This window comes from Hyperolius riggenbachi, chromosome 11, assembly GCF_040937935.1.
Source record: "Hyperolius riggenbachi isolate aHypRig1 chromosome 11, aHypRig1.pri, whole genome shotgun sequence".
In the NCBI taxonomy this organism is placed as follows: domain Eukaryota; kingdom Metazoa; phylum Chordata; class Amphibia; order Anura; family Hyperoliidae; genus Hyperolius; species Hyperolius riggenbachi.
This window is the reverse complement of record NC_090656.1, coordinates 233701709-233714412: the sequence shown is the minus strand read 5'-3', so window position 1 is coordinate 233714412 and position 12704 is coordinate 233701709. Positions and strand designations below refer to the sequence as shown.

Sequence of the window (12704 nt, the reverse complement as noted above, 5' to 3'; positions counted from 1 at the left end):
GTGTGTGTGTGTGTATGTAGCGTGTGTGTATGTATAGCGTGTGTGTGTGTGTGTATGTAGTGTGTGTGTATGTATGTAGCGCATGTGTGTATGTAGCGTGTGTGTGTGTATGTAGCGTGTGTGTGTGTATGTAGCGTGTGTGTGTATGTAGCGTGTGTGTGTATGTAGCGTGTGTGTATGTAGCGTGTGTGTATGTAGCATGTGTGTATGTAGCGTGTGTGTATGTGTATGTAGCGTGTGTGTGTATGTAGCGTGTGTGTGTGTATGTAGCGTGTGTGTGTATGTAGCGTGTGTGTATGTAGCGTGTGTGTATGTAGCGTGTGTGTATGTAGCATGTGTGTATGTAGCGTGTGTGTATGTGTATGTAGCGTGTGTGTGTATGTAGCGTGTGTATGTAGCGTGTGTGTGTATGTAGCGTGTGTGTGTGTGTGTGTGTGTGTGTGTGTGTAGCGTGTGTGTGTGTGTGTGTGTGTGTGTATGTAGCGTGTGTGTGTGTGTATATGTAGCGTGTGTGTGTGTGTGTGTGTGTATGTAGCGTGTGTGTGTATGTAGCATGTGTGTGTGTATGTAGCGTGTGTGTGTGTATGTGTATGTAGCGTGTGTGTTTGTATGTAGCGTGTGTGTGTGTGTATGTGTATGTGTATGTAGCACCGGGTGTGTGTTTGTATGTAGCGTGTGTGTGTGGTATGTGTATGTATGTAGTGTGTGTGTTTGTATGTAGCGTGTGTGTGTGTATGTAGCGCCGGGTGTGTGTGTGTATGTAGCGTGTGTGTGTGTATGTAGCGTGTGTGTGTATGTAGCGTGTGTGTGTGTGTGTGTATGTAGCGTGTGTCTGTGTATGTAGCGTGTGTCTGTGTATGTAGCGTGTGTGTGTGTTTGTATGTACCGTGTGTGTGTGTATGTAGCGTGTGTGTGTGTATGTAGCGTGTGTGTGTGTGTGTATGTAGTGTGTGTGTGCGTATATACACTCTGTCTACCAATTACTCTTATCATATGTACACATAGGAATTCATGATAAATATAAAACGTTTGCATATAATGCTGAAATATAGAACCAAACAGAAAACATTGAATGTCCTTACAAGTGCCTGGCTAGTGCTACGGCTCTTGAAAAGAACGGCATCAGCTGTGTTAATCCATTTAATTATCAATTCTCTTCCCTATTTTCGGTCTCCCTCGCTGTCAGGCCATTACGAAGTCATTCCAGGCGCAAATATTATACTTCCTATTCCCATACCACAATAGAGAGATAATGATAAAATACATATATTCCACCATCCGTGGCTGAGAGATAATTAGTGTGTAATTAGTCTTTTGTTTCCCCAACTTATCTCGTATCGTATCGTTACTGTCAACTTTTTTTTTTTCTTGTTAAAGCATTTCTGGATGATGTAAAAACTATGAACTGCTGGCCGTCATTCTCTATCGCACAATGGAAAAATGACAGCCTTGTGGTTGCTATGGCAACACCAGTGTCGGCATTGTGTCTGACTGACCGAATGCTGTATAGCAATATGTGGTCAACAGTGTGACATTTGCATTTATGACTCTATCAGCTGCCTATCTTCAGCAGCGGGAAGGCATGCGGTCCTTTCAGACGCTCTGTTTCGTAAGACAGGTCATCCGCTACGCACGCCGCGCCTTTCACTCCATTGTTTCATTTTTTTCATACACATTCCCTTGTGAACGTCCTTCATCTTTCCTCTCTTTAAAATTAATTTTTATTTGCGTCTTGAACATACCTCCCAACTTTCTGAGATCAGAAAGAAGGGACACTTAAGCCACACCCTTGCCACACCTCTAACCACGCCCCCACACCTCTAACCACATACCATACGGATTTCATAAGAAAAAAATAAGTCGTTTTATAATAAAAAAAAAAACACACTGGTCCTTTCTATCCTATTTAATTTTCCTTCATATTAACATGTAACCTCCCTGACGGTACGTAGATGCGGTGGCTGCGTCCGCGGGAGGGATTTTTTTAAGTAAAGGTTTTTGTTTTTTTATATTAGCTAGCACTAGGCTAGCTGGTTATGTTGCCCAAGTCCCCCGGTACCGGTCTGAGCCCCCCGATCGCCGCCGGCACCACTCACCCGTCCGCGATCCCACGAGAGCCGCAGCTTCCTAATTAGCCTCATTCGTCGCTATTGTCATGCGCAGTTCCAATCCTCCCCATAGCGAAGCCGGGTGCTGATTGGGAGGCTGCGCCATTGCGGGATCCCTGGGGGGTATGTATACAGGAGGTGATCGCGGGCAATCGGAAGGGACCGGAGGCACTTGGGCACCATAGTTAGCTAGCAAAGTGCTAGCTTAACAATATATAAAAAAATCCTCCCGGGGTGATGCGATCCCCTGTGGTGGCAAGCCCAATACTGTGTCGGGTTTACCGCCAGGGAGGTTAAAAATAAAAAATATATCAATTTAACGGATAGGAATAGAGTTTAGAGGCAATTCAACAAATTTTCAGTTGAAAATACATACATTTACATAGATCTGTACATTAGCCCTGACAGAGGGTCAAATGAGGAAGAAAGAGAGACAGGGCTCCCAAAGAGGGACTGTCCCTCCAAAAGAGGGACAGTTGGGAGCTATGTCTTACCTCTATCTATCTATCTATCTATCTATCTATCAGATGCTTATGAGGCTGGAGGAAGCCCCGGGTAAGTATCGATTTTTTGCCATTTTGTCAGCTCTGGTTTACTTTAAGAAGGAGGGTAAGGGGAAAAAAATGGATTTTTCAAAAAGACCTTGTAGTTTTTGAGAAAATCCAAAAGAAAATGCAAAGAAAAAATGTTTTTTTTTACACTTTTTCCTTTGTATTTTTTAAGGCTTCTTGCACACCAAGACGTTGCATTAGGTGGCACGTTAAGGTCGCATAACGTGCACCTAACACACCGTATGGTGCTGCAAGAGCCGACGGTAGAGTGAGCCGCGTTAGGCGGCTCGAGTCCTATATTGTCTCCCAGAGTGGCGCTGATTGGCCAGCGGGACCACGTGATGCGGAGCGAGACAGTCCGCATCACGTGGTCCCGCCGGCCAATCAGCGCCCGCCAGTGCAGTGAATATTAAGTAGCCATGTGCGCGGCTACTGTAGCTGGCTCTCCCCGCCTCCTCTCCGCCCCCCACTGCGCATGTGCAAACAGTCTAACGCGGCTATAGCCGCTCCAACGCCGTAGCATGCTGCACTTTGCACAGAACGTGCAGCGTTACATGTAACGCAACGTGGGCTGTGTGAACAGCCCACTTGTGTTACATTGCTGTGCGTTGGGGGAGCGTTACAGGCGCACTAACGTGCGCCTGTAACGTCTTGGTGTGTAAGCAGCCTTAATCAATTTTTCTTGAAAACTACTGTTTTGTTTTGTTTTTTTTGCCTTGTTCCGGCTATTCCCTTTAACACGCATAGCATTTTTTGTGATGAAATGTATCAAGATTTTACATTGTAATTACAAATTTTGAAAATTGTCAAAATTTTAAAGGATATCCGAGGTGACATGTGACATGATGAGATAGACATGTGTATGTACAGTGCCTAGCACACAAATACCTATGCTGTGTTCCTTTTTTTCTTTCTCTGTCTGAAAGAGTTAAATATCAGGTATGTAAGTGGCTGACTCAGTTCTGACTCAGACAGGAAGTGACTACAGTGTGACCCTCACTGATAAGAAATTCTCACTATAAAACACTTTCCAAGCACAAAAAATGGCTTCTGAGAGCAGGAAAGAGATAAAAAGGGGAATTATGTTATATGCTATAGCAGCATAGAGGGTGATATAGTGGCTGGGAACGCGGAGAATCAATCATGTTCCCAGCCTGTCGGCGGCTGTCGCCGAACCCGGAAGTAGCCGCCGGCGGGGACAGGAGGATCGGAGCCAGGCTGCAAGGGCACCATACAGCTTCAGGGGGCTGAGGGATGCTCCAGGTGAGTTAAAAACATTTTTTAATTTTGACTTAAGGGGATACTGTAGGGGGGGGGGGGGGGGGGCGAGGGAAAATGAGTTGAACTTACCGGTGGCTCCTAATGGTCCCCCGTAGACATGCTGTACCCATGCAGCCACTCACCGATGCTCCGGCCCCGCCTCCAGTTCACTTCTGGAATTTCAGACTTTAAAGTCAGAAAACCACTGCACCTGTGTTGCCGTGTCCTCGCTCCCGCTGATGTCACCAGGAGCATACTGTGCAGGCACAGACCATACTGGGCGTGCGCAGTATGCTCCTGGTGACATCAGGGGAAGCGAAGAACACGGCAATGCAGGCGCAGTGGTTTTCAGACTTTTAAAGTCTGAAATTCCAGTAGTGAACTGGAGGCGGGGCCGCAGCACCGATGAATGGCTGCATGGGCACAGGAAGTCTGCGGGGGACCATTAGAAGCCCCAGGTAAGTTCAACTCATTTTCCCCCGACCACCCTAAAGTATCCCTTTAACCTATTTTGGTTCCTGGACGTAGAAACTACGTCCAGGAACCATGCGCGCTACCGCGCGCTCCCGCGGCCGATCGCGCACGTGCACGCGCACTCCCGGCTGCGGATTCGGTAGCCAGGGAATCAATGTATCGGGCTATGGTGCCCAATCACTGATTCCTCTCCCTCGCTGAAAAAGCGACAGCTTCTCTCCGAAGCTGCGCCTTTTCTAGCCGTTCCCTCCCCGATGCGTCACTCTAAGCGTGTGTTACGCTTAGAGTGACGTCATGTAAACAAACTCATGGCTGCCATCTTGTGGCCAAAAAGTAATACTACAACTGAAAATAAAAATAAATTAAAATGAACACACATTTACATTATAAATCTATTGTTTACCTCCCACCCTCCCAAAACTACCCAAATAAAATGTTTACTATAAAAAAAAAAAACCATTACAATAAAAAAAAAAAAAAAAAACATGTAAATATTTACCTAAGGGTCTAAACTTTTGAAATATCAATGTAAAGATTAAATATTTCTATTTTTTTTAATTTTAAACTTGTAAATAGTGATAGATGCAAAACGGAAAAAATGCACCTTTATTTCCAAATAAAATATTGTCGCCATACATTGTGATAGGAACACAATTTTAACGGTGTAATAACCGGGACATATGGGCAAATACAATACGTGAGTTTTAATTATGGAGGCATGTATTATTTTAAAACTAAAATGGCTGAAAACTGAGACATAATGAATTTTTCCATTTTTTTCTTATTCTTCCTGTTAAAATACGTTTACAGTAAAGTGGCTCTTAGCAAAATGTACCCCCCAAAGAAAGCCTAATTGGTGGTGGAAAAAACAAGATATAGATCAGTTCATTGTGATAAGTAGTGATAAAGTTATAGGCTAATGAATGGGAGGTGAACATTTCTCACGTGAAAACCACGGAACCTGAATGGGTTAAGTATCCCTTTAAATTGACACTGAAGCGGAAAAAAAAATGATATAATGAATTGGTTGTGTAGTATGGATAACTAATAGAACATTAGTAGCAAAGAAAATATTCTCATATTTTTATTTTCAGTTATATAGCTTTCTTTTTTTCTTTAATAACATTGCATCATTCTGTAATATTTGCAGTTTACACACTACTCAGCATGCTAAATGATTTCAGAGAGCAGGCTAGTGAACTTTTGAACTTTCCTCTGCAGAAAAAAAAAACCAAAATATAGTGACAGACAGTTAAGATAACAAGCTTGAGAAGACAGAAGACTTTTATTCACTTTAAAAGTCATGGAACTCAGATAGGCTCTTTTGCATAGATAACTGGAGTTTGTTAACTATTCCTGTACTGGAAACAATATTAGACTCACATGTCTGCTGTTAATGTTTTATTTCTTAGATGTACTACACATACCAGTCATATCATACGTTTATTTTCACTTCAGATTCCCTTTAAAGTGTACCAGAGATGTGAAAGGCTAAAGATTTGATACTTTCCCGGGGCTTCCTCCAGCCTCAGAAGCTCGTCTGAGTCCCACTAGCTAGCGTGATTGGTCTGCCGTTCAGCCCCGGTAACTGGCTCAGTTGCGTCAGTTTGGGCCTACTGTGCATGTGTGGGAGGTGCAGACTGGACCCGACTGAGCCTGTTACCGGGGCTGATTGCAGCTGAACGGCAGACCGTGGTAGGACCGCGTGGAACTCAGACGAGCTTATGGAGCTGGAGGAAGCCCCGGGTAAGTAAGTATCAAATCTTTAGCCTTTCGCGTCTCTGGTACTCGTTAAGGTGTTAGTCTACTTTAGGGGACCCAGCAGGAAACCTGATAGGGAACAGCTGTCCAATCACAGCACACTTTACAGCACCAAGCATAGTGATTGGCTGAATTGTGCGGACGCAATTTATTACAACCTAGCCGTCTGAGAGGTTGCCATCTAACCAATCACGTTAGCTAAATTTTCCTATGAGGTTTCCTGCTGGGTCCCCTAAAGTAGACTAGCGCACAACTTTACCCTTTATATTTATTCAGCTATTGCTGAACTAGATTTCCCAGCAATCCGAGCAGCTGATGCGGCGGGAACTGTGCGGATCAGGCCACGCCTCCGAATGATCAAGGCAGCAAAAGGCTAGATTTTATTCCAACGCACAGTTAACCTTTTTCTATATTAACATTTTATAGGGAAAAAAAACCCTTCAGAGGTAACAGATGTCTCTTTTAGCTCTTGCTAAGCTAGATGAATTAATCTTTTCCTAATTAGCATGGATGGTAATTGTCTGAGGGCCCGAGACAATTATTTCAACAAAAAGTCATGCTTTGTACCTCTGCATCTAAATGAACAGCTCCAACCTGTTCCGGCTTTCTTCTTTGGCGAGCACAATCCCAGACACAGTGTACTCTCCCAGGACCTGAAAGAGAGCAAGAGAGAAGGCGGGGCTTAGTCCGGGGTGAGAGGCGGGCGAGCTGGCGCAGGATAGAATGGAAAGGGAGAAATGGGATTAGGTTCCTCTGGCGCTTCAGACTTGGGAATCTAACTACATGAGACCAGCCAGAATCTGGAGCAAATATGGCTAAAATATAGGAAATGACTTTGAACAGCAACAGAATGAGCCCACTGTACAACAGATTGCATTCAAATGAAATTATGTTTAAAAAAAAAAAAAATTAAAAAAAAATACTGCAATAAAAAAAAAAAATAAATAAAAAAAAATCCAGGCACAATTCTAAATATAATTTCTGATAGCTGAGCAGGGAAATTGCTCAAATGTCTTCTCTTGAATGAGGTGTCTTTAAAGCACACCTGAAGTGAGAAGAATATGTAGGCTGCCATCTTTATTTCCTGTTAACCACTTGAGGACTGCAGGGCTAAACCCCCCTAGTGACCAGGCAATTTTTAGCTAAAATGGCCACTGCAGCTTTAAGGCCAAGCTGCAGGGCCGCACAACTCAGCACACAAGTGATCCCCCCCCCCTTTTTCTCCCCACCAACAGAGCTCTCTGTTGGTGGGGTCTGATCGCTCCCCCCATGTTTATTTTTTTTAAAATAAATATTGTTGTTTTTTTTTTTTTTTTTTTAAAACCCTGTTTCTGTAAGTTTATTACCACCCTCCCTCCCTCCCCACAGCCAGCCAATTATGGCGATCGGCTGTCATAGGCTTCTGCCTATGAGAGCCGATCGCTCTCTTGTCCCCCATGGGGACAGCCGTGTGACACGGCTGTCCCCAGTGCAGCGCTGCTGCTCATCGCAGCGCTGCACAGAGTAAATAGACGGCGATCACGCCGTCTAACAGTCTCCCGAGCGGCAATAGCCGCTCGGAGACTGAAGGCGGGGCGGAGCTCCACCCTCCGAGCATGAGATGCGCGCGCACCATGCGCGCATCTCATGCAAAACAGAGCCCCAGGACTTTACGCCAATTGGCGATAGGCGGTCCTGGGGCTGCCGCCGCGGCCATGCCTACTGGCGTGACGCGGGCGGCAGAAGGTTAAAGGATACCCGAAGTGACATGATGAGTTAGACGGGTATGTACAGTGCCTAGCACACAAATAACTATGCTGTGTTCCTTCTTTTCTTTCACTGTCTGAAAGAGTTAAATATCAGGTATGTAAGTGGCTGACTCAGTCCTGACTCAGACAGGAAGTGACTACAGTGTGACCCTCACTGATAAGAAATTCCAACTATAAAACACTTTCCTAGCAGAAAATGGCTTCTGAGAGGAGAAAAGAGACAAAAAGGGGAATTTGTTATCAGTGAGGGTCACACTGTAGTCACTTCCTGTCTGAGCCAGGACTGAGTCAGCCACTTACATACCTAATATTTAACTCTTTCAGGCAGAGAAAGAAAAGAAGGAACACAGCCTAGTTATTAGTGTGCTAAGCACTGTACATATACATGTCTATCTCATCATGTCACATGTCACTTCGGGTATCCTTTAAACAATACCGGTTGCTTGGTAGTGGTGCTCATCAAGCTCATGATAACGAGTAACTCATGATCACAAGTCGTTTTATGCGATCATGAGGTCATAATCGGCATTCGTGATTGGCTCTCGACCACAAATGCACTTGTGATTTCATTAGTAGTTACCCGACTTGTGATCACCAGTCGAGATTCGCGATTAAAAACGCACCGACTTTAACGGTTACTAGCAAAACCCCCTTACATGCTAGAAACACCAAATTTGCCAGATATGTTAAGAAGAACAGTGGGGTTTTTCTTTTCAAAAAGACCTTATAGTTTTAGAGAAAATCGATTTTAAAGTTTCAAAGGAAAAAAGTATAGATTTAAATGCGGTAAATGGCAGGTAATGTATTTACTGCATTAAATGTCTCATTTTTTCCTTTGAAACCTTAAAATCGATTTTCTCAAAAACTATAAGGTCTTTTTGATTTTTTCCTCTTGTCCCCAGTGTTCTTCTTGACTTATCTGGCAAATTTGGTGTTTCTAGCATGTAAGGGGGTTTTGCTAGTAACCGGTAAAATTGGCGGGTTTTTAATGACAACCCGGGATTAGTGATTATTACATGCGGTTATTCGACTCAAAATCGCACTCGAGTCGGATATCTGTTTCTATTCCTGATCATGATCACGAGTCAATTCAGAAGTGGGCAGAGTCAAATTCGTGATCACTCAAATTCGTGATTGGGGGTATCTGACCGAGCATCACTGATGTCTGACAGTCCTGCTCGTCTATTTGGCTGCAGTGAATCACACCAGAAACCAGCATGCAGCTAATCTTGTCAGATGTGACAATAATATCAGAAACACCTGATCTGCTGCATGCTTGTTCAGGGTCTAGGGCTAAAAGTATTAGAGGCAGAGGATCAGCAGAATAGCCAGGCAACTGGTTTTGTCTAAAAGGAAATAAATATGGCAGCCTCCATATACCTTTCGCTTCAGTTGTCCTATCAGATTGCCGCGCGCAATTATCTCTCCTTATAGTGGAGGGGAAATATCAGTAAGGTTGGAAAACTCATGAGAGGGCGAATGACCCAGAGTTTTGCAAAAACAAGACCAGGCCTGGGACACCGTACAAATCACAACCGCTAGTGCTTTGTGTCAGCATTTTGGTAGCCATTTGAGCTGCATTTTCTTGCGAGTAAGCTAACTCATATACTATGTATTGGAGCCCAAACGCTCACACAAGGATGTATGTCCTGCGTTTGCGATTTACAAAATTACAAGCGCTCTCATGTGCTCAACACTATAGACTTATGCTGCATACACACTTGAGATAAAAGTCTTTGGAAAATGAAAGATCACAGACCAATTTTACCCCCTTCCATGTAGTATGAGAGCCATACCTACACAGTCTATTCTATGGAGCTGCACTCCCCATCAGACAGAAATATTACCCCCTTCCATGTAGTATGAGAGCCACACCTACACAGTCTATTCTATGGAGCTGCACTCCCCATCAGACAGAAATCTTACCCCTTCCATGTAGTATGAGAGCCACACCTACACAGTCTATTCTATGGAGCTGCACTCCCCATCAGACAGAAATCTTACCCCCTTCCATGTAGTATGAGAGCCACACCTACACAGTCTTTTCTATGGAGCTGCACTCCCCATCAGACAGAAATCTTTGCAGGATGCTGCACACCGGATCAGTGAATAATGGCGCACAGCGCCTATGCATACAAATGGCGCCGCATTAAAAAGATACGCTTATCGCTATTTATCGTTAGTACTGCATAATAATGGCACACAGGGAAAAAAGAAGAAAAACGGCACACACTAACGTTATTTATCAATAGTGGCACACACTAACGTTATTTATCAATAGTGGCACACACTAACGTTATTTATCAATAGTGGCACACAGTAACGTTATTTATCAATAGTGCCGTTCATTTGCCAAACAGCAGATGTTATTGCCCACAGTAACGTTATTTATCAATAGCGCCCTACATAAGCCAAACTGCAGACGTTATTTTACTGCCAAACGGTGAATGGATTTAATGTAACACTGTCAAGGTTAGGGTTAGGCACCACCAGGGGGGTTTAGGGGTTAGGGATAGGTAAAGAGAGGGTTCTGTGTGTTAACGCTAAATAACAATAAGGCTTTAACGTTAAATAACAATAATGCGTTACCGTTAAATAGCGATTAGCGGCAACACCGTGCGCCATTATTCACAGGCGCCATTTTCAGATGGATCCGCTGCACACACAGATGCTGTAGACATTCAAAAGATCAGTATCTGCAAAAGATCTGTTCCTGACAAAAGATCCGTCCCTGCAAAATGCATTCATAGTCTATGATATCTGCAGATCCTCATACACACCTTGTTTAACTGACATTCATCTACAGATCAGGTCCACCAGGATGGATTTTCAGATCTGCAGATGATTGTCTGATATGCAGATGAAGTCTGTTAAACCAAGTGTGTATGATGATCTGCAGATCTCACAGACTATGAATGCATTTTGCAGGAACGGATCTTTTGCAGGAACGGATCTTTTGCAGATACTGATCTTTTGTGTCTGTACAGCATCTGTGTGTGCAGCATCTTGCAAAGATTTCTATCTGATATGGGGGGGTTTCAGCTCCATAGAATAGACTGTGTAGGTATGGCTCTCATACTACATGGAAGGAGGTAAAATTGGTCTGTGATCTTTCATTTTCCAAAGACTTTTATCTCAAGTGTGTACGTAGGCTCGTAGCATTCCTCTAGCAAAGTGTTTTTTGAAAGAGCCGGTGATTGTGGGAGCTTCAAAACCGCGCCCAAAATCGCTCTTCTGTGTCCTAGGTCTAAGTGAGTCTATACAGAACAGGGAACCAAAACATAGGGTGTAACGTATGCTCTGTTCACCCTTAGTGCAAAACACACACGCTTCCAGAAGTAGTGAATAAGTCCCCAGCCGGGATAACCACCACCGGATCGTCAGCGCGTCCGCCGGCCGAGTGTAGCTGGTATCCTCGCTCCAGGCTCCGCGGAGGGCGGAGCCTGGACGTAAGCATGCACGCATACTTGGGAAGGAGCGAGGTTAGCAGCTACACTCGGCTGGCGGACGCGCTGATGATCCGGTGCAGTATATGACTATGATATGCTCATGTCCAATAATCATTGATGATTATTGCATAGGCAATGGCTGCCAAAGGCTGTGCTTGTTTACAAGAATACTGAGGGTAAGCGGCCACTTTATAGGAAGTGGTGGTGGTTATCCCGGCTGGGGGCTTATTCGCTACTTCTGGAAGCGTGTGTGTTTTGCACTAAGGGTGAACAGAGCATACGTTACACCCTATGTTTTGGTTCTCTGTTTTTCTTCCCCCCCTACATGTGATATTACCGGAGGTGTTTGTGAGGAGCAGGGCTGGGCCGTGGCAGAGGCGAGAGAGGCTCCAGCCTCAGGGCGCAGTGTAGGAGGGGGCGCACAACTCACTCAGCTGTCATTCCCCTATTGTATCTGAAGCAGAGAGAAATAAGAAAAGGGGGTACATGGCAGTGACTGCAAGCCATATAACTAGAGATTAAGGTGTTGGGGGCCCTGGGGTGCCTCTTAGTAATAGCAATCTGTGTAGGGCTGGGGTGGGGGGGATGGAGGGGCGCACTTTGGAGTCTCAGCCTTGGGTGCTGGAGGACCTTGTACCGGCTCTGGTGAGGAGTACAAGCGCAGCAGCATTGGACGCATAAAGTTTGGATTGCCTGTACAGAGGACACTGCTTGCAGCTCGGATAATTATCAAGTACTTGTATTACATTGAGCGCAGCGATACTACTGCATTTATTATATAGAACGGGATAGAGAACAGAACAACACAACAGTCATTGCATATACAGCGACATTCATAGCATGGCACTGGAGTACATATGAAATTTGCGCCGGTAGACTTGGGCGCAGGATACAGCTGTTATACGTCTGATCCTGCTTCTGCACAAGTCCGGGCCATGATAATTACTATTCCCCCTCCAGGCTGCCATGGATAGTGGGGGAATGAAATAATTCGGCTTCTAGCGATTACTGGAAGCCGAATTATTGTGTTTTTTAAGCAACTTCGGCTCCGTCTTCTGACGGCGCCGATATTACTCACTGAGCACCGCTATAGACTGATTCCTATTATAGTCTATGGCGGCGCTGGCTGCGCCCAAATCTAGCAGCGCTGAAAAGCACTGCTCCGTGGCACTGTCCCTAGCAAGTCATGTACTGAGCAGCCAATCAGCAGTGAGCAGACGCCACAATGGCCTCAATTAACTAAGCATTAGTTAATTCAGTAATGCAGAAAACAGCTGGTTTTACCAATTGCCTTCCCAAATTCCAATTTACTTAGCCTATTTACTGCACAGAAAATTAGAATTACCGACTAAT

At 44.6% G+C, this 12704-nt stretch overlaps 1 protein-coding gene across 4 annotated transcripts in view; it reads right to left on the bottom strand.

Moving 5' to 3' along the window:
• The window catches only part of LRRC4C (leucine rich repeat containing 4C), a 1282052-nt gene that overhangs the window by 827282 nt on the left and 442066 nt on the right, over positions 1-12704 (bottom strand). For all 4 annotated transcript variants that reach the window (XM_068259713.1, XM_068259712.1, XM_068259710.1 and 1 more), the window contains one exon: positions 6722-6807. The gene's annotated coding sequence lies outside the window, so the exon portion shown is untranslated. The remainder of the gene's footprint in view (positions 1-6721; positions 6808-12704) is intronic.